This window comes from Schistocerca piceifrons, chromosome 2 (genome assembly GCF_021461385.2).
Source record: "Schistocerca piceifrons isolate TAMUIC-IGC-003096 chromosome 2, iqSchPice1.1, whole genome shotgun sequence".
NCBI classification, from domain to species: domain Eukaryota; kingdom Metazoa; phylum Arthropoda; class Insecta; order Orthoptera; family Acrididae; genus Schistocerca; species Schistocerca piceifrons.
The window spans coordinates 940009117-940028902 of record NC_060139.1 but is presented as its reverse complement, the minus strand read 5'-3'; positions in this window follow the sequence as shown (position 1 = coordinate 940028902).

Here is a 19786-nt window from a genome sequence, read left to right as displayed (position 1 = left end):
ATTAGGTGCCCCACAGTCACAGCTAGGGCTGGGAAGCTTTCCCCACTTGTGTAGATTGTGTGCACATAGTCCATGTCCTGTTCGGATTCTGTTTAGGCTTTTCCATAGCTGTCGTGGAAGTTCAAAGCCCTTAGGTTTCTCTGGTGGACAGATACGTTCACGGTTGTCAGGGGAGGCACTATCACTCCAGCTCTCGTGCCATTTAGTATCCATGCTGAAGTTGGTAGCTGACAGTTGTTGGGCCAGTCTTAAAGGGGGATTTCTGGAGCGGAGTCGTATTCTTTCCAAAGCTGGGACATCTTCATGGATAGGAAGTAGGGGGTTATTCAATATTTTTGTGTATTCCTTCATCAGAGCTTCCTGTCTTCGCAGGGAGGGTGGAGCTATATGACTAAGTGTTGGAAGCCAATATAGTGGGGTAGTCTTTATGCATCCAGTTATGGTTCTCATAGCAACGCTCAGCTGGGTGTCCACCTCGTTTACATGCTTGCTGGTTAACCACGCTCGTGCACAGTACTCGGCTGCAGAGTACACTAAGGCGAGTGCAGAGGTTCGTAGTGTGTCTGCTGCTGCTCCCCAGTTAGTGCTGCAGAGCCTCTGAGTGAGGCTGTTCCGTGAGCTTATTTTATTGGATACATTTTCCAGGTGTCTTTTGATGGATAATCTCCTATCTAAAGTGACCCCCAGGTACTTTGGCTGTGGCTGATATCGCAGTTGACTGTTATTCATATGAAACCTCAGCTCATATCCTGCCATTCAGTTGTTCAAATGAAAACAGCTGACTTCAGTCTTGGTGGGGTTTGGTATTAGCCTCCATTTGGTGAAATACTCATGCATTTTGTTTAGGTCAGTTGTGAGGATGTTTTCAGTGTCTCCAAACTGCTTGCTTTGGATAGCTAGGGCGATATCATCAGCTTAGCTGAACTTCCTTGAGAATGTATGGCTTCTACTGACTTTTCCCCTGATTTGTTGGTGAATCGACCTATGTGGTACAGGTTAGTACACTGCTCTGGAATTCGGGAAGATGGCAGCTGAAATCCCCCTCCAGCCATCCACGCTAGGTTTTTCGTGGTTGGCCTAAGTTGCTCAAGAGAAAGTAATCCTGCAATACATTAATCAACATATCCAGAAAGAGTAACGTGTCATCGACGGTGAGATTCTTACAGACGGAGCACACTCTCAGAATGTTGGACGGAATGGAGAAGTATTCGGTCATGCTCTTTTCGAAGAAACCATACCGTCATTTCTCTTGAGCAACTTAGGCCAACCACGAAAAACCTAGCGTGGATGGCTGGAGGGGGATTTCAGCTGCCATCCTCCCGAATGCCAGTCCAGTGTACTAATCTGTACCACATCGCTCGATTCACCAAAAAATCAGGGGTACTGTCACTAGAAGCCATCCATTCCAAACCAATTTAGAATCATGCCGACGGAGAAACGTAAACGGTGAAAAGGAAAGCTTTGTGTCGTCACAAGTAACGAGACATCTGAACACACACGGTAGAGGTTAATGTCTTGCATAATCCACCTACCTTTCTGCAACTTTTTGCAGAAAACCTCTAATAGTTGCACTGGTATCGGACGCTTTCGCACAAAGCTAATCTCGGGAACTATTATAGCGATTTTTTTAAAGAATACTCCGCCATTTGACTGTATATATCTGTATATTTCCCGTGAACAACCTAGATTTCGGTTTTCACGCCATTATCGAGTACAATGATCTCAAACTATTAATGCAGTTTGCTGTGCATTGCGCAGGATGACTTACTAGTAAGTTTATATCTGTTATACATTTTAATGTGTCAGGTCTTCTAGAGCCTATATTCTTTGACACTGCTTTCATTGTTACATCTTGAAGGCATGTGCCAGTCTTGTGTTTACCTTTTTTGGGCTGACTTTCCCAGAAATGATATCTTTGTACAGTAATGTGCTGCGTTCCTAAAAAAGCGTTAATTTTGAACAACTTATATCATGTTAAGCAAATTGTTGAACTGTGTATTTGTCATCCTGCACAGTACACAGCAAAATGACGTTAATGATCTACGAACATTGTACTCGATAATGGAGTTAAATAATATGTCAAGCCGCACAGTACACAGAAAAATACGTTAATGGTCTCATATCACTGTACTTGATAACAGCGTGAAAGCAGAAATCTAGAATCTACACAGGAAATATACAGAAAGATACAGTCAAATTGCGGTGTATTATTTCAAAAAATAATCTATGTCTGTGGCTCAGTATCGTCGAAAATTTTTTACGGTAGGGATTTTGGTATGGTTTTCAGTAAGAGATTCCTGAGGAACATTTATGTACATAATTTATTACCGCTACTACAGACACGTCGTAGATACAAGCCATAGATACTTAGCGTTACCCGTGCGGAGCAAACGGAAATGTTAACTGTTAAATACTGAATCATACTTTTTAATAAAAATAACATCGCTTTATTTTTAATTAATAACTGTGAGTACTCAATGTGAATTAAAATATAGTACAAAAATCTGAAACAACGAACACAAAATAAAATTTTTTTGATTTCTAAATATTGAACAGTATTATTGATGGATATAATTTTTTTTTCATTTCACAATAAGGCATTTCCCATATGTGTCTCAAATTTTAATTTACTTTCGAATGACTAATAACTAAAATGAAAAAGGTTAACTACTATAAACAAAATAGCCTATGGCTGTGAGATGTTTTTATAAATTTTTTAGTACGTGATCCATTTTGGGAATTCCACTTGCATCATCAGATGCACTTATGCACATAGCAAAAATTTTGCTAAATGGTTTTTGAAAACACTTAAATTTATGGAAAATTTTTGCTATGTGCACAGACGCATCTGAAGATGAGAACGGAATTCCCGGAATAGATCATTTAAAAAAATGTTACAGACCTGTCGCATAGCCAGAGATTATTTTATTTGTAACTGGTAATCATATAGATTTCTGTATTCCCTCCATCCAGGACAATGGATAGTCAAAGTACAACAGGTTATTTTTATCAAAAATTGTGATTCAATATTTGTTAAATAACACCCCACTTGGTAATAAATGTAGCGACTTACGATAATCAGACTTGCACGCTACGCACTCAGGTACCAGCAATTACGTTAATATGCACGAAATTTTTTTAACGTAACAGCGCTTGGAAATAGTCTAATCTTTAAACGGATTTTTTCAAGTGTTTTTGAAGATTGCGTAGTACTGCTTTAGGAAACTGCAAGTACGAAAGAAAACTGAAAGGGGCCAGTCCCTGATACTCTTCTGTATTTGCTTGGTATCAGTTATAACAGGTGTTTTTATTTTTTAATAATAACCGGGTAAAAAACCGAAATATCAGTTGGTCAAAGCAGCAGTACTGAAACTTTTCGTTTTTAAATAAACCTTTTCTAAATAACGAGTAATTTTTACTCGTAACATTTGCATTACTTGGAATTATTACGTAATTGTAGAAATTGGGAAAGAGATCAGAGCTATTTTAATGACAATGCCCACAGAAACGAGCAACAAATACGTATCTTAAGAATTGGTACAGCGTTGCTGACACGATAATGCACCTGATACCACGTGGCATGGGCTATTAGATAGTACGTGTGTACATGCAATGTGCAAGAAGCTGGTCTATACAGTAGTTTCTAACTGTCGTCATCGGATATCAGTGATATTACAGAACACCACCATCCTTAATCTGGACGTATTTTACGAAGTAGGTCCATTGCTTTAAAAGATTAACAACAGGGGAAGCCACAACAAATTTGTGACCTAATACAAGGACAAAACTTAAAAATTAACAGTTCATTCATAATTACAGTAAAAATTGAAAGCAACTGATCTGCTTCCTGTGTCTACATAACGCGCCTTTATCTACCTGTAACCTTTGAAAATAGACAAATGAAAATGAAAAACAGAGTTCTTCAACCTCAGTTTTCACCCTTTAGCCCTGACTATTAGTAGCGTCCAAATAATAGTGTCATTCCCAATTGCAACCTGATTTTTGAGCAGAGTTTCAAAAGATTAGAATCAAGAGGAGAATGCTGGTGATTTTTTGTAGTAGTCAACCACGTATCAGTTTTCGAGAAAGGCAGCGAACGGTGGAGTGAGTAAGTTCTCTTTTATTTCACTACCTGGATTTAATATTTTGATTCTATGTATCCTGAAAGTGAGAGAGTCAAAATTTTTCAGTCTGTGTTCGATTTCTGCGTTTATAACAGGAAATAATAGGAACAAAAAACCGAAAATCAGTTATTTCAGAAACTGGTAATTCTGAGATGTTTTGACAGTCCGGTTAAAGTAGCCTTGAAAAAACGGATATGACCGAGAAGTAGTCGCTCCACTGCTTGCAGGACGCAGCCGGTAACGCGCATCTCCGGTCGGAAGGCGAGGAGAGTGTGAAGGAGGGCGTGGGCAGACCTTGGTTTGGGCCGGCCCAGGGCCGAGGTCGCGGCAGGACAGGGCGATCGCCGCGGGCGGCCTGTGAGGAAAAGCGAACCGGCGCGCGGCTGGCTGCTGGCGGCTGCAGCGACCACGCCCAGCGCGCAGCCCGCGGCAGCCGCGGTGACCTTGGGCGCGGGCCCGCGCGCTCTTGAACCGCACCGCCAGCCAGGGCGTGGCGGAAGCGGAGCCGCACGGCCGCAGCCCGGATACGCCGGAAGCTGTCGCGTGGAAGGTTCTGTCCGCAAGGGAACTTGCTGAGTGTCCCACATCACCGCCTGCCGACCTCACCGGCGACGAGGCAGCTAATGTTCACAATCACGAGACACGGTGCCAGCGTCACACGAGACGTGCTAATTAACGTGATTTGCGACGGTAGCACTCTCCAGCGATAGCTGCCGACTGTGTCTGGCTCGCAAATATGACTGTTGGTATGATTCCGTAGATTTTCCCGGTGTGTTATACACTACTGGCCATTAAAATTGCTACACTACGAAGATGACGTGCTTCAGACGCGAAGCCGCGCTGGGTTAGCCGAGCGGTCTGAAGCGCTGCAGCCATGGACTGTGCTGCTGGTCCCGGCGGAGCTTCGAGTCCTCCCTCGGGCATGTGTGTCTGTGTGTGTGTATGTTTGTCCTTAGGATAATTTAGGGTAAGTAGTGTGTAAGCTTAGGGACTCATGACCTTAGCAGTTAAGTCCCCTTTTTGAACAGACGCGAAATTTAACCGAGAGGAAGAAGATGCTGTGATATGCAAATGATTAGCTTTTCAGAGCATTCACACAAGGTTGGCGCCGGTGGTGACAGCTACAACGTGCTGACATGAGGAAAGTTTCCAACTGATTTCTCATACACAAACAGCAGTTGGCCGGCGTTGCCTGGTGAATCGTTGTGGTGCCTCGTGTAAGGAGGAGAAATGCGTACCATCACGTTTCGCACTTTGATACAGGTCGGATTGTAGCCTATCGTGATTGCGGTTTATCGTATCGCGACATTGCTGCTCGCGTTGGTCGAGATCAAATGACTTTTAGCAGAATATGGAATCGGTGGGTCCAGGAGGGTAATACGGAACGCCGTGCTGGATCCCAACGGCCTCGTACCACTAGCAGTCGAGATGACAGACATCTTTATCCGCATGGCAGTAACGCATCGTGCAGCCACGTCTCGATCCTTGAGTCAACAGATGGGGACGTTTGCAAGACAACAACCATCTGCACGAACAGTTCGATGACGTTTGCAGCAGCATGGACTATCAGCTCGGGGATCACGGCTGCGGTTACCCTTGACACTGCATCACAGACAGGAGCGCCTGCGATGGTGTACTCAATGACGAACCTGGGTGCACAAATGGCAAAACGTCATTTTTTCGGATGAATGCAGGTTCTGTTTACAGCATCATGATGGTCGCATCAGTGTTTGGCGACATCGCGGTGAACGCACATTGGAAGCGTGTATTCGTCATCGCCATACTGGCGTATCACCCGGCGTGATGGTATGGGGTGCCATCGGTTACACGTCTCGGTCACCTCTTGTTCGCATTGACGGCACTTTGAACAGTGGACGTTACATTTCAGACGTGTTACGACCCGTGGCTCTACCCTTCATTCGATCCCTGCGAAACCCTACATTATAGCAGGATAATGCACAATCGCATGTTGCAGGTCATGTACGGGCCTTTCTGGATACAGAAAATGTTCGAGTGCTGCCCTGGCCAGTACATTCTCCAGATCTGTCACCAATTGAAAACGTGTGGTCAATGGTGGACGAGCAACTGGCTCGTCACAATACGCCAGTCACTACTCTTGATGAACTGTGGTATTGTGTTGAAGCTGCATGGGCAGCTGTGCCTGGACACGCCATCCAAGCTCTGTTTCACTCAATGCCCAGGCGTATCATGGTCATTATTACGGCCAGAGGTGGTTGTTCTGGGTATTGATTTCTCAAGATCTATGCACCCGAACTGCGTGAAAATGTAATCACATGTCAGTTCTAGTATAATATATTTGTCCAATGAATACCCGTTTATCATCTGCATTTCTTCTTGGTGTAGCAATTTTAATGCCCAGTAGTGTATGTTTAAGCTCCGGCGCATTGTAAATACAGAGCTAGTTTTAGAGCTGTATATTTAAGTATTGATTTATTATTAGATATTCTGTACATCAACAAGCCGGAAGCCTGTTTATCACCCTTAGAGCATGACTTTAAAGGAAAACGATGCACGTTCAGGCTTGGCATCCACTGTGCTAACAATAGTAACTGCGTGTAAGTGGCACTATAAAAGGTTACCGATGGGTCTGTCGTTCGCTTTCGTCACATATCGGATTTGTCCTGAACGCTTCATGTCGACTTAACCTGTTTTCTCATTTCCGCGAACGCCAGCGACCTAACAGATTTAATGTCAAAATAGCGTGGCGAATGTAAACGCTGTGGTCTCTGTTGTTAGCGCCGAGTGCGACTACGTCTAAATTTGCCCTCACACGTCTCCGCCCATCGCAAAGACCAATCTTGTCATTTAGATTTTTGTTTACCATTTTCAGCAACTGCTTTTGAAGAATGCAGATGTGAAGAAATAGCACACTAGTTGCATTGATACGCAACTGGTGTGCTATTTCTTCACGTCGGAAATCTTGTTATTCCATTCACACCGCTACTCACCAGTACACTCGGACTTCTTCCTTGTGCCATCCATACATACTTCACACAGTCAAAGAGAAAGACTGGACGTGGTGAACGCTCAAAAAGTACTAAGACTCCTACACACAGTGAACGTGAAATTATGTTCTACTACAGTTTCAAAAGAACAATTTCAGGTATTTACCGAAAATCGCAAAAAATATATAATACAAAATATAAATATCGGCGCTCGATATTGCCATTTCGATATCGAATTATCGATATATCGGTGAAGAAAATATCGCCGATATACAGGGTGATTATAACTAAACTTTCAAACCGCTGTAGAAGTAACACCACTGGTCAGAATGACGTCAAATTGCAACGGAATATTATCGGAGAAGGGGGGAAACGTATGGCAGAAGAAAAATAAATAGTTACAAAATGTAGTAATAGATGGCGCTGTATGCATCATAATTTAATAGTGGTCGACTACAAATGACAAATGAATTACCCAACAATTCCTAAGGTGTACGTTTGACGTTAAACAAACTGTACTGCTCAGTGTGCATCGTTGTACAGGTGTGATACTGTTAGTTACGTAAGCCCATCCACCACGGCACGGTCATATCACATAGGATGGGAAAAATCGGTTTTTAATTGTCCTGAGGCCAAAACCCGCATAAAAAGCGTCAATCATATCGGTTTTTAATTGTCCTGAGGCCAAAAACCGCATAAAAAGCATCAATGAAAATTAAATTGGATTATTAATTTCCATGTGACTGGCGCAAAACATGTTCAATATGCTGTCCACCGTCTTTTGCAATAAGCTGCAAACGAGAAACAGCATGTTCCACAGTCGATTGAAGTGTTTCCGGGGTCACGTTCAGAATGTGTAGCGCAATGCGTGCCTTCAATGCAGCTAATTTTGCAATCGTAACACTGAACACAACATCTTTTAGATAGCTCCACAGCCAGAAGTCACACAGATTAAGAACAGGTGATCGGGACGGTCAGGCTGTAGGGAAATGGCGGCTCATAATTCTAGCATTTCCGAAATGGCGCTTCATCAAATGCTTAACTGAATTCGTAACGTGCGGAGGTGCATCTTGCATAAAAATGATCCCATCCACACATCCACGCTGTTGGAGAGCTGAAATAACGTCGTTGCGCCAAAGACACTCATAGCGCTTAGCAGTGACGGCACAGGTAACAGGACCAGATGCACCTTTCTCTTCGAAAAAATATGGTCCTGTGATAAATGATGCCGTAAACCCGCACCACACTGTGACCTTTTCAGGATAAAGTGGTACTGGTTGATTTGCGTGTGGATTTCACGTTGCCCATTTTCGACCATTCTGTGTACTGACATACCCTGTCAGATGGAAGTGCGCTTCGTCTGTCCACAAAATCTTCTGCTGCCAGTCATTGTGCACGTCCATTTGAGCAAGAAATTCTAAAGCAAAGGTCTCTCTTGCTGGCAGGTCAACAGGAAGCAACTCGTGCACATGGGTAATTTTGAAGGGATAGCAAAGGAGGATGTTTCGTAGGATTTTACGCACCGTGCTACCGGGTATGTCCAGTGTTCGGGCAATTCTCCGTGCAATACAAGTTTGCACACTACCTCTCGTTTCCTCCTGTATTGCTGTGGCTACTACTTCCACTGACGTCGATTCAATTCGTTTCCTCCCTCTACCAGGTTGCACACCAAAAGAACTCGTATCTTCGAATTTCCGAATAATTTTTTCCAGACCCACGGCAGTCAACGGACCAATGCCTTATTTCAAACCCATCAGTGTCCGAAACTTCTGCAGAGCGCCGTGTGCAGTCTCATCATTCTTGTAATATAGCTTTACAAGCAGAGCACGATCCTGCATTGAGACAGTCACTGCGAACGTCACAGACGCGAAAGTAGGAAAAGCTGTGTACCCGCTGTGTTTATACCAACTTCAATGGCTCGTGCGCATGGCAGGTGTTTTCATTTACGTATTCTGACACATACAGCGCAATCTATTGATCAATTTTCACACTATCTTTTATTCTTCAGCCGTACGTTTTCCTCCTTCTCCGATAATATTTCGTTGCAATTTGACGTCATTCTGACCAGTGGCGTAATTTCTACAGCGTTTTGAAAGTTTAACTCGCGGTCGCTCGCGAATATTGTTGTCACGCGATAATTCCCGTGTTAGATTTTTTCTAACAATGAGATCTTGCATCTCTTTATCTCTTTATGCCAGGCAAAGACACTTTTATCCAGTAAATAATTTCTTTATTATTACCAAAGCATTATAAATTAGTGTTGTTGTTGTGGTCTTCAGTCGAGAGACTGGTTTGATGCAGCTCTCCATGCTACTCTATCCTGTGCAACCTTCTTCATCTCACAGTACCTACTGCAACCTACATCCTTCTGAATCTGCTTAGTGTATTCATCTCTTGGTATCCCTCCACAATTTTTACCCTCCACGCTGCCCTCCAATGCTAAACTGGTGATCCCTTGATGCCTTAGAACATGTCCTACCAACCGATCCCTTCTTCTAGTCAAGTTGTGACACAAATTTTTCTTCTCCCCAATTATGCTCAATACCTCCTCATTAGTTATGTGATCTACCCATCTAATCTTCAGCATTCTTCTGTAGCACCACATTTCGAATTCTTCTATTCTCTTCTTGCCCAAACTATTTATCGTCCATGTTTCACTTCAATACATAGCCACACTCCATACAAATACTTTCACAAACAACTTCCTGACACTTAAATCTATAATCGATGTTAACAAATTTCTCTTCTTCAGAAATGCTTTCCTTATCACTGCCAGTCTACACTTGATATCCTCTCTAATTCGACCATCATTAGTTATTTTGCTCCCCAAATAGCAAAACTCATCTACTACTTTAAGTGTCTTATTTCTTAATGTAATTCCTTCAGCATCACCAGATTTCATTCGACTACATTCCATTATCCTCGTTTAGCTTTTGTTGATGTTCATCTTATATCCTCCTTTCAAGACACTGTCCATTCCATTCAACTGCTCTTCCAGGTCTGACAGAATTACAATGTCATCGGCGAACCTCGAAGTTTTTATTTCTTCACCAAGGATTTTAATTCCTGCACCAATTTTTTTTTTTTTTGTTTCCTTTAATGCTCGCTCAATATACAAACTGAATAACATTGGGGATAGGCTACAACCCTGTCTCACTCCCTTCCCAACCACTGTTTCCCTTTCATGCCCCTCGACCCTTATAACTCCCATCTGGTTTCTGTACAAATTGTAAATAGCCTTTCGTTCCCTGTATCTGACCCCTGCCACCTTCAGAATTTGAAAGAGAGTATTCCAGTCAACATTGTCAAAAGCTTTCTCTAAGTCTGCAAATTCTAGAAACGCAGGTTTGCCTTTCCTTAATCTTCCTTCTAAGATGAGTCGTAGGGTCAGTATTGCCTCACGTGTTCCAACTTTTCTACGGAATCCAAACTGATCTTTCCCGAGGTCGGCTTCTACCAGTTTTACCATTCGTCTGTAAATAATTCGTGTTAGTATTTTGCAGCCGTGACTTATTAAACTGATAGTTTGATAATTTTCACATCTGTTAACGCCTGCTTTCTTTGGAATTGGAATTATTAAATTCTACTTGAAGTCTGAGGGTATTTCGCCTGTCTCATACATCTTGCTCACCAGATGGTAGAGTTCTGTGAGGGCTGGCTCTCCCAAGACTATCAGTAGTTCTTATGGAATGTTGTCTACTCCCGGAGCCTTGTTTCGACTTAGGTCTTTCAGTGCCCTGTCAAACTCTTCACGCAGTATCATAACTTCCATATCATCTACATCTACATTCTCTTCCATTTCCATAATATTATCCTCAACTACATGACACTTGTATAGACCCTCTATATACTCCTTCCACCTTTCTGCTTTCCCTTCTTTGCTTACAACTGGGTTGCCATCTGAGCTCTTGATATCCATACAATTGGTTCTCTTTTCTCCAGAGGTCTCTCCAATTTTGCTGTAGGCAGTATCTATCTTACCCCTTGTGATATATGCCTCTACATCCTTACATTTGTCCTCTAGCCATCCTGCTTACCCATTTTGCACTTCCTGTCGATCTCATTTTTGAGACGTTTGTATTCCTTTTTGTCTGCTTCATTTACTGCATTTTTATATTTTCTCCTTTCATCAAACAAATTCAATATATCTTCTGTTATCCGAGGATTTCTACTAGCCCTCACCTTTTAACCTATTTGATCCTCTGCTGCCTTCACTATTTCATCTCTTAAAGCTACCCATTTTCTTCTACTGTATTTCTAGCCCCCTTTCTTGTCAATTGTTTCCTTATGCTCTTTCTGAAACTCTCTACAACCTCTGGTTCTGTCAGTTGATACAGGTCCCATCTCCTCAAATTCCCACCTTTTTTCAGTTTCTTCAGTTTTAATATACAGTTCATAACCAATAGAGTGTGGTCAGAGTCCACATCTGCCCCTGGAAATGTTTTACAATTTAAAACCTGGTTCCCAAAATCTGTCTTACCATTATACAATCTATCTGAAACCTTCTAGTATCTCCAGGCCTCTTCCATGTATACAACCTTCTTTCATGATTCTTGAACCAAGTGTTAGCTATGATTAAGTTACGCTCTGTGCAAAATTCTACCAGGCGGCTTGCTATTTCATTTCTTACCCCCATTCCATATTCGCCTACTACGTTTCCTTCTCTTCCTTTTCCTACTACCGAATTCCAGTCACCCATGACTATTAAATTTTCGTCTCCCTTCACTATCTGAATAATTGCTTTTATCTCATCATACATTTCATCAATCTCTTCATTAGCTGCGGAGCTTGTACTACTGTGGTAGGAGTGGGCTTCGTATCTATCTTGGCTACAATAATGCGTTCACTATGCTGTTTATAGTAGCTTACCCGCATTCCTATTTTTTTATTCAATATAAAGCCTACTCCTGCATTACCACTGTTAGATTTTGTATTTATAACCCTGTATTCACCTGACCAGAAGTCTTGTTCCTCCTGCCACCGAACTTCACTAATTCCCACTATATCCAACTTTAGCCTATCCATTTCCCTTTTTAAATTTTCTTACCTACCTCCCTGATTAAGGGGTCTGACATTCCACGCTCCGATCCGTAGAATGCCAGTTTTCTTTCTCCTGATAACGACGACCTCCTGAGTAGTCCCCGCCCGGAGACCCGAAAGGGGGACTATTTTACTCCGGAATATTTTACGCAAGAGGACGCCATCATCATTTAACCACACAGTAAAGCTGCATGCCCTTGGGAAAAATTACGGCGGTAGTTTCCCCTTGCTTTCAACCGTCCGCAGTACCAGCACAGCAAGGCCGTTTTGGTTACTTTTACAAAGCCAGATCAGTCAATCATCCAGACTGTTGCCCCTGCAACTACTGAAAAGGCTGCTGCCCCTCTTCAGGAACCACACGTTTGTCTGGCCTCTCAACAGATACCCCTCCGTTGTGGTTGCACCTACGGTACGGCTATCTGTATCGCTGAGGCACGCAAGCCTCCCCACCAACGGCAAGGTCCGTGGTTCATGGGGGGTATAAATTAGTATATACATGGTATGGAACAACTGATTTGCTACTCTAAAAATATTTCAACATGCAAAGATTTCGCAAACTTTTTTGATAACAATTACAACACCTATGTGAACAGCAGTTCGTAATATTTATAGCAAATGACGAATTATGGTTAACCACAGTCCTTTTTACTCGTCAGATTCAGATATGGCTTCTTGTGACACACACTCCTCGCAAATAAGAACACTCGATGCTGTATGTTCTTTACAGATAGGACTGAAACAATGATGAAAGCGATGCTGTGTGAATCTGTTTATCCTTTTAGGGCGTTAGTGACGTCTTGTTTTTTCTCTTGGTTCATTTTCTTCTTTAGCTGTCGGTAGCTTGCAAATGTGTGCAACACCTTTTATTTCCTCCTTCAAGCGAAATGACATCCGCGGAATCGACATGCGTTTCATCATGTGAGCTTTTGTAAGCTTCATACGCAATTCTATGATGAATCTTCTCCGTGGAATTAAGTCATTTGTATTTACCATATATATTATTTGAGCATTTATTGCTTCGATGTTCAAAAAACTGAAAAACAGTGAAGAGGCAAGTGGTTGCTTATTCGTGAAACCGAATGTTCATTCGACAACATCTACACCTCCTTTTGTGAGATTGTAAAATGTAATGACATCAGGTTTGTTCGCTTCGTCACTGGCAGCGTCTATAGCATCGTCGCCGTGAATGATGAATGACATTAGAACATTCTTTTTCTGTTTCTTTTTTGGCAAATCAAGCAGCTGTTGCTAGGCTTTTCTCCAAATGCGAATATGGTGTTCTTTAGTTGCCTATATCTCACGTCCAGAAGTTACGGTGGAATTTCTCTTTTATTCTTACGAAAAGTATGTATTACTGTGAGTCGACGATTGGCGTACATTTTGTTAACAAATGGTGTAGCTGTAAAATAATTGTCCATCGTCACGTCTCTGCCTGTTTTGTCTATCGTTCGAATCAATCGTAACACCACATGCTCGGCATCACTGGGTACTTGATATGGCCCAGTAGGCTGTTTGCCTGCATTTACTTCCATATTTAGCGTATAAAACGTTCTGTCATCACAGAGCGCATATACCTTGATACCATATTTTGCAGGTTTGTTTGCTATATACTGCCTGAATTTTCAACGTCCACGGAATGCTTCTAACATCTCGTCTGTCGTTGTCAATGCACCGGCACTATTGCTCTTCTTGCAAACATACCCAAATTCGTCAAATTTTTCTTTAATAGGTGCCAGATTATCTGTTTCCTTTCTCTGAGCACTCGTAAATTTGTCGTCAAAGCGTATAGCTTGGAGAAGTGTGTGGAACGTTCGTTTGCTCATCGATGCAATAAAGAAATCCAGTGCAGTCCTATCAGAGGCTCCTCAGTATTGAGATGCTGAGCCATTTTCACTCCTGTGAGGTATAATACACCAAAGAAAGCATATAACTCTTCAAAATCTGTCCGTGGGTAGTCTCAAGCACTCCTTGAATAAGATGCTGTCATTCTGTCAGGCTACTCGTTTGTGTATTCCAGAATGCCACCAATTACACTATGTGGAAAAAATAATTTACAGAATTCCAAAATTTTCAAACTTTTTGCAACACCCTTCACACCTGGAAGCTGTGTTACAGTATTCTTACAGGCAGTTTTTGCTGGAGGAGCGTGTTTCTTCAATCATTCTGTTATTCCATCCTTACCAAGAAAGGTTTCACGATCTGTATATTGAGAAACAGCTGTAGCTGAAGTATCAGATTCGCTGACTGACTGATCTGTTGCGGTACTGATCTCCTCATACTCAGAGGGTGCGTCAGTATCTAATGACAGACCCTGTATGCAAATATCCTCGTCTAGTGGTTCATCTAGTCACATCATAATCTGTTCCTCTGACATGACTTCTTCCCTGAAAAGTTTTATATATTTTCATATCCGACAGAGAATGTCATGTACTCTGAATAAACAATTGCTTCATTCAGTTCGCAAAACCCAATAAGGATACTTCCTTTTCTTATAAAAGACGTAACATACGCTGAACACTTTCAGGAGAAAACAAACGAACACAGCCGCATGTTACAGGTAGAAGAAACAGACTAAAAGTGAAGCAAGGGGGTATTCCACGAAAGGCGTAGTAATTGTTATGTAAAGCCTCCCGTGTTAGAAAAAATCTAACACTGCGCACCATTCAAATAATGCCACAGCTAGCAAGCTATTGTTGAAATTTGAGTGTCAAATGGTTCAAATGGCTCTGAGCATTATGGGACTTAACATCTGATGTCATCAGTCCCCTAGAACTTAGAACTACTTAAACCTAACTAACCTAAGGACATCACACACATCCATGCCCGAGGCAGGATTCGAACCTGCGACCGTAGCAGTCGCGCGGTTCCGGTCTGAAGCGCCTAGAACCGCTCGGCCACAGCGGCCGGCTATTTGAGTGTTGAGTCACAGATTAATTGAAGCACGGAATACGAAAGAAAGCATTTCTAGATCGTCAGTTTATTAGCATTGAAATGTGCTGGAATATTTAACTAAAATCATAAATATTAGATTGTTTCTAAGAACGCGAGTGATCGTGGGTTAATTATAATAACTCTGTATATATCAATACTTTCCGGAAAAAGTATCTATATATCGATATTTTATCAAGAATCCTACTCGCAAACCACTTAATTCGTTTACGGGAATGGACGTGGGTAAAATTCCAAGGTTAGCCCAACAAGACGGCGTCAGCGTTCTTCACACTGAAGAGACGACCACTCCTATGCTTCCCACTGCGGGTGTTGGGGCAACCCATTCCCTGACTGCCGTGTACGAAATAGTTAGTAGCAGCTGTCATGGACTAGTCAGTAACGTTTATGCTTCACACGCGATAGTGGATGACAGCCACGAATTAAATGATACACGCCTTAATCCCATTATTTGTCAGTAAGGATCTTAATGCCAAGACGAAATTGCAGCTCCATAAGTCGACAACGCAGCCAAAATTTCTGTATGGATATGCAGTGTGGAGGATCAACTGTGATTCCACCATTAAATCCCTACACACAATCCGAAACCGGTGCCAGAGGTGGACGCTGGGGGTGCCACGTTGGACAAGAACACGAGAAATTCACAACGCATTTCATGAACGAAACCTAAAGGACAAGATAACAAACTATGCCACCAAGTTATTCACCAAGATCGACAAGCCACGATGCTTAGTACGACAGCTACGCCTGGTCAGAACGATACGCCCACAACACTGACGTAACGTGCCAACGGCCTTGGTGCGCTGGCGCCCACATTGACTCCGCTCTCATACTGGAAGAAGGACGCTGAATGTGTGGTCTACTTTCGGATCAATAATCAACATCCTACTGATCTACCACTCGATGTTTTACATTTAGCCATTTTGTGTGCCCCAGTTTCCTTTAAAAGTGAAATGAGTAAATAAAGAGAACATTTTGTATCTGTACCTTTCACCCAACAAGAAAAAGCCCTCAGAGAGAGTCAGTCTTGTGTCCGTAGCACACACACGAAAAAAGTTATGTCTATTTTAATGCACATTAGCCCCCTTTTCCATATGCTAGTCATGTTCTTCTGTCTGCAATACACAAAAATAAAAACTTCAATAACCACCAAGAACATGTCATAAGACAAAACGGGAAGTCCCACGTCCGGTCAGTAAGGAATAAATTTATAAAACTTCACAAAATTGAAAACACTCACTCCTTACAGAACACCCTCTTATATTTATATAAAATCTTATATTACTGAAAATATTTCCATTAATTTAATAAGAAAGTCCCACAGTCTCTTAGAAACGCGAAGATGGAAAAAAAACTTTATACAGCAAGACGTGAACCCACTACACATTGTTTCACAACTCCGCACCTCATCTGACTACGCTACGGTGAACTCTGATAACAAACGGCATTGTATTATGTGCTACGATCTTCTAAAGGATTTAATCGCCGATATATTATTAATTAACATTTAATTATAACAAATACTATCAAGAACGACTCCTTTTTTATAAATCTTCAATGTATGGTTACCTTAAAACAACGTACTTTCATAACACGCGAGCTATAACACGAAACTAGCTAAGTCCGAAAATTCTTTAACCGCCATTGTGACGTTTCCCGTCATTTTATTAGAACAGATCAAACCAATAAATATGCGTTCTCGAGAGATCCTCAGTGGTGCTTAGGAACAGGATATATTCATAGTCTGTAAGTTATAATATAAGACCCACAAAATATGGGCTTCAGCTGAAAGCGACAAATACAATATAGCTTCTGTGAAGTTCTGCTTGTGACGAAGAGAGCCCTCTTGCCGCTTATCGAGTCAACTTTTGGTCGCACGTTGCCGAAACATCGCAGAACCTACTTTATGTTTCACGTGAAGCAATGGCTCCTCAACGTGACATAACAGGAAGTTACGTCACAGCTCCAAGTCAACATTACCTAATTGGTCTCGTGTGAAGACGGCTTTAAGGCTAGGAGCACGCAGCGCAGCGCAGGGAAAACTGATGATGCAGCAAGATCGCGACTGAGAGAAATTTTCTATTCTAGCTGTCGCGAAAACAGACGGGTCAAGGTCAACTCCCCATCTAACAGAATTGTCAGTTATAGGTAATTTCAGATGTTAGTAAAAATTCCCGAAAAAATATTAGACATTCTGTTATTAGTCCAGAATATCATGGAGTGCTCTCCAAAAGAAGATTACTGCCAGTCGTTACAAAAAAAAAAAAAAAAAAAAAAAAAAATTAACGTTACAAGAAATTTTCGAGAAAAATAATTTTTTTACGTCAACCTATGGAAAAAACGGAACCACTAATATATTTGGACTAAAAATATTTCTGAGCTTTCTCAGACTTTATAGATGCATGTGATACATATTTTATCCAGAAAACATAAAAGTATTCTGAGATAGAAAACAAAATACTGTAAGAGAGGTAAAACTGTTTCGCCTGTGTAACATAAACCGTCATCGCTGATGAATTTGCGTTCTGTTGAACTTCATGGAATCTTCCAGCGAGAGGGTTCTTAAGAATACTATAAACGTAGTTATGGTAACCTTGACATATTACGTTTCATTTACGAGAGACAAGTTGCGCGCCAGCGCGAGAGTACTTGTAAACCGCCGCCAAGATTACTACCTAGAATATGCACTAGCTTCCAAAAAAATTTTCATTTGCAGCTGTTACAGGCCCTTCGTCACTGCACCCAAAACGTCGATGTACACCATACAGAAGTAACTATAGATATTTTCAGGCCACTATTTCCGTTGAGGTCGAGAAAAATGTTTGTTTTATAGCTTTATTTATGCAAGTATGCCACAACCCTCTTGTCCTCAGCACGCAATAAGTGCATTTTACACAAAAACTTCGTTCTTGCCGCTGCAATGTCTCTGATTTTCATTAAAAATTTTCGTCAATCGTTACACTGTCTGAATCTGAAACCAAGTGAGCGCGAAGAAGAAGGACGCACGTCTCTGAGCCAGAATAATTAACTTTTTCACGGAGAGCACCCTGTATTTTTCAACCTGCCGGATACTCTCCTCTGTCGTAATGACTCGGTACAGTTCTACGCATTAACTTTTTGTTAAAATCATCAAATTCCACGCATTTCCGTCCTCGTTTGTATCCCTTTCTTGGAGAATCGAAACGCGAGCTCACATCTGGACATTCTGCCGATGTTACTGCACTGTTAATAGGCACACAGTTTGTTCGTAAATACCGTAAGTCTTTTCTGTCAGTTTATGAATAAGCGCAAAATTTGTGTTATTCCTGGCCTCTTCACTGTTGGCCAGAGCAGTAAAAAAGCTTCAATACGTTCGACACGACAATTTTAGTTTGTTTTCGAATGTCTAATCATCCTTTATGTACATCGACTGGTGTAGAATTACAAGTAGACCCTTGCTTCTGCATTACGCTCACTAAAAATCCACAGATGACTGAAGCACCCGTGAACACACGATGTCGCACGGGAAACTGAACACATACACTAAGTGATCAAAAGTACCCGGACACCTGGCTGAAAATGACTTACAAGTTCGTGGCGCCCTCTATCGGTAATTCTGGAATTCAATATGGTGTTAGTCCACCCTTAGCCTTGATGACAGCTTCCGCTCTCGCAGACATACGTTCAATCGGGTGCTGGAAGGTTCCTTGGGGAATGGCAGCCCATTCTTCATGGAGTGCTGCACTGAGGAGAGGTATCGATGTCGGTCGGTGAGGCCTGGCACGAAGTCTGTGTTCCAAACCAACCCAGGGGTGTTCTGTAGGATTCAGGGCAGGACTCTGTGCAGGCCAGTCCATTACAGGGATGTTATTGTCGTGTAACCAATCCGCCACAGGTAGCGCATTAAGAACAGGTGCTCGATCGTGTAGAAAGATGCAGTCGCCATCCCCGAATTGCTCTTCAACAGTGGGAAGCAAGAAGGTGCTTAAAACATCAATGTAGGCCGGTGCTGTGACAGTGCCACGCAAAACAACAAAGGGTGCAAACCCCCTCCATGAAAGACACGACCACACCATAACACCACCGCCTTCGAATTTTGCTATTGGCACTACACACGCTGGCAGATGATATTCACCGCGCTTTCCCCATACCCACACCCTGCCATCGGATCGCCACAGTGTGTACCGTGATTCGTCGCTCCATACAACGTTTTTCCACTGTCCAATCGTCCAATGTTTACGCTCCTTACACCAAGCGAGGTGTCGTTTGGCATATACCGGCGTGATGTGTGGTTTATGAGCAGCCGCTCGACCATGGTTCAAAAATGGCTCTGAGCACTATGGGACTCAACTGCTGAGGTCATTAGTCCCCTAGAACTTAGAACTAGTTAAACCTAACTAACCTAAGGACACCACAAACATCCATGCCCGAGGCAGGATTCGAACCTGCGACCGTAGCGGTCTTGCGGTTCCAGACTGCAGCGCCTTTAACCGCACGGCCACTTCGGCCGGCCCGCTCGACCATGAAATCCGAGTTTTCTCACCTACCGCCAAACTGTCACAGTACTTGCAGTGGACCCTGACGCAGTTTGGAATTCCTGTATGATGGTCTGGATAGATGTCTGCCTATTACACATTACGAGCCTCTTCAACTGTCGGCGGTCTCTGTCAGTCAATAGACGAGGTCGGCCTGTACGCTTTCATTCTGTACGTGTCCCTTCACGTTTCC